Source organism: Paroedura picta, chromosome 3 (assembly GCF_049243985.1).
Source record: "Paroedura picta isolate Pp20150507F chromosome 3, Ppicta_v3.0, whole genome shotgun sequence".
Lineage (NCBI taxonomy): Eukaryota > Metazoa > Chordata > Lepidosauria > Squamata > Gekkonidae > Paroedura > Paroedura picta.
Genome location: NC_135371.1, coordinates 33,745,141 through 33,748,423, shown reverse-complemented (window position 1 = coordinate 33,748,423; position 3,283 = coordinate 33,745,141). Strand labels below are relative to the sequence as shown.

General features: G+C 42.7%; 1 non-coding gene across 1 annotated transcript; it reads left to right on the top strand.

Annotated features, from left to right (window-relative positions):
- Nucleotides 1-2,864: 2,864 nt before the first annotated feature.
- On the top strand, nt 2,865-2,937 carry TRNAA-UGC (transfer RNA alanine (anticodon UGC)). The gene has a single exon. It is a non-coding gene; the product is annotated as a tRNA-Ala (tRNA).
- Nucleotides 2,938-3,283: the final 346 nt, after the last annotated feature.

Below are 3,283 nucleotides of genomic sequence, written 5' to 3'. Positions count from 1 at the left end.
GTACAAACATGAAGACAATATATCAGGAAGACTGAAAGGATCATTGCTTTTTCTTAGGCTGCCAAACAATTGCAGGGCATCTCTCCCCATTTCCTTTACCTGTTTTAATTTTGACTGGTATTAATAATTCACATTTGCTTTTGTAGTTTGTACATTCATTAACATAAATTGGAAAAGTTCTTATTTGCACATGAAGGTACGAAAAGTTTAATAAAGTGGGTTAGTCACATTTCTTCAGGGGGGAAAATTCTCTGTTATGACTCACTCTGAAGAGCTGAGTAGGCTATAATAAATCCAAATACAGTGAATACCTCCTAGGTGATAGAAAGAATCACATGCCAAAAAAAGCAAGCAGATCCATTGTGTTGCCTTATTCCAAAATTTATACAAGGACTTTAAAAATAGTTTTTAAATTTAAACATACACCTACCTTAAATACTTCAATTAAACTTTTGATTGTTTTCATTTGTCCTCTGTATTGTTTCTCCAGAAGGTACCAAGATGACAATGGCATGGGCAATTTTGCTTTTGACTTATAAAAAATAGCATTGTCTTTAAGATTAATATGGCTGTAATGGCACATTTCTCTGTTTCATGACCAGCCCCAGAATTTCCTATACAACCCCCCCCCCTCATAGATACACAGGCCCATTATGCATGGGAGGAATAGCGCACATTCAGGGTGGAATGGCGGCGACTAAAATCACCGATAACGCACGGAGCCGGCTGCAACCGGCTGCAGATTCGGTGCATGCTGCCGAAAAAGCCACGTTAGCGAAACGCGGAAGAAAGCGCAGCTTCCGGGTGACCAGGGCGCAACCAGAAGCGGCGCCAGGGTCACCACGTGCATAATCGGTTACTCTGGGTTTTGCTGCCGTTGCATCCCGTCCCGTGCATAAGCGGTTTGCTTTGCTTCTTCCCCCTCCGCGTTTTCCAAGTGACCCGAAATCCCCGTTTCCGTGGCCATGCATAATGGGCCTTAGAGGTGACTGTTGACTCAGTAGAACATAGTGTTTCTTTATTTTATTTCTTACACTTTTATATCATGTCCTCACCTGTATGGTCTTGGAGAGGTTTACAATAAAACATTTTTACAATATGTTATTGTTCTTATTAGTTGCAAAGTCATGTCCGACCCATCGCGACCCCATGGACAATGATCCTCCAGGCCTTCCTGTCCTCTACCATTCCCCGGAGTTCATTTAAGTTTGCACCTACTGCTTCAGTGACTCCATCCAGCCACCTCATTCTCTGTCGTCCCCTTCTTCTTTTGCCCTCAATCCCTCCCAGCATTAGGCTCTTCTCCAGGGAGTCCGTCCTTCTCATAAGGTGGCCAAAGTATTTGAGTTTCAGCATCAGGATCTAGCCTTTACAATATACATACAGCAAAGTACATCTAAACTAGTAAAATACAATAATGATAAAAATCATAAAACATTAATAAGTACAAATAAGCAAATTCCTTTTAAAAATCCAATAGTTACCACTAGGGTTGCCAGATTTGGGCTGGGAAATACCTGCAGGCTTTGGGGTGGAGCTGGTAGTGGGTGGAATTTGAGGTAGAGAGAGACCACAGTGTACTACAATGCCATAAAGTCCACCCACCAAAGCAGTCATTTTCTTGAGGGGAACGAACCTCTTTAGTCTGGATATGGGCTACAATTCCATGGGATCCCAAGGTCCTACCTGGAGACTGGCATCCCTATTACTTCATGCAAGTTGTGGAGCAATTCCACAAAACTTAACCAAAGTCCTGATGAAATGGAGTGGACATACACCCTCTGTGGTATGCAAGAAGATGCCACAGGTGCAGGCTTCATCAGGGAGCTGGTTCCACAGGCAGGAGCAACAACCCGGAAGGTCGTGGTCCTGCTGGAATCTGAATGGGCAATCCAGGAGCCAGACAACTGCAAGAAGCCCCAAGCCCCAACAGCTGGACAGAAGGGATGTTTCTTGTTTCTGTTTCCTATTGACTGGAAATTTCACAAAATAATACTAGATCAAAGCATGCATAGATCCATTAATGACAGTTGATCTTCAAGGCTAAAATGGATCCTCTGCCTTTACAATGGTTTTAGGAATCTGGGATTCTTATTAAAATGAAACTAACCTCCCCCACAATTCACAGTCATTTCCCCTGAAGCACTAGGGGAGAGGCTGTTGAGCGGGGGAGATGGGGAGGATTAAGTTTTAGAGTTTCTCTGTTTGGGACGTAATGGTTTTAAGGTTGGAGAACTGTTTTATTATTTTTATTGTGGGGTTCGTACTATTGTAACTCCCCAGGAGGCAGCTTGCTGGGAGTGGCAAGTAGTAAGTCAAATAATAAATACAAATAAATATTTCAAGTTCTGGTGCTTGCCAAGTTAGTGCAGCATTGCTGCATGTGGTTGAAATTTATGGGATCTATAGGAGAGGGAAGACTATGTTCCACGTGATTTTGGTAGCATTATGTCATGGCTTCTGCACAAGAGACTCTCTGATTGGCTGTGCTTTAAACAGAACTGTGTCTGCAGTGCGCATGTGCAGAAAATGATCCCAAAAGTCTAAAACACAAAACCATGGGATGGATTTTAAACCTGAACCAGTAATGCCCTATCTGAAATGAAGCCAGGATCCAAAACTGTAATGACATTTTTTTCCCTGCACACCCCTGACTTTATGTGCTGATTGCTTGTGACTAGGAGTAAATGAAGCTCATTGCTTTGGGGGCTTGCATATGGGCTTCACAGAGATGTGCAGTAGACCATTTTGGAAAACAGCATACTGCAGTAGATGGAAAAGATGGCCATTGGTCCACTCCCCACTGTCATATGGCCTTAACATCTCCCACTTTCATCTGGGATATCATATCTGGGATATGGGACGGGGGCTGTGGCTCAGTGGTAGAGCACCTGCTTTGCATGCAGGAGGTTCTAGGTTCAATTCCCAGTATCTCCATTTAAAAGATCTGGCAATAGGTGATAGGAGAAATGCCTTTCTGAGACCTTGGAGAGCCATTGTCAATCTAAGTAGATGGTACTAACTTTGGTGGACCAGGATAAGGCAGGTTATAGCTATAAGTAAACGTATGGCTGGATTTATTTATTTGAATCTTTGTATCTCACCTTTCTCATTATGGTGGCTCAAGCTGGCATACAAAGCTTGCCCACTATAATCATACACATTTCAGCAGAGAAGACCAAAGTATACATTACAAACAAATAATAATACAACTCCGATAGCAGATAGGTTATAGGAAAAACAGCCATGAGACAGCAATAATGAAAAGCAGCAGGTGCTTAAG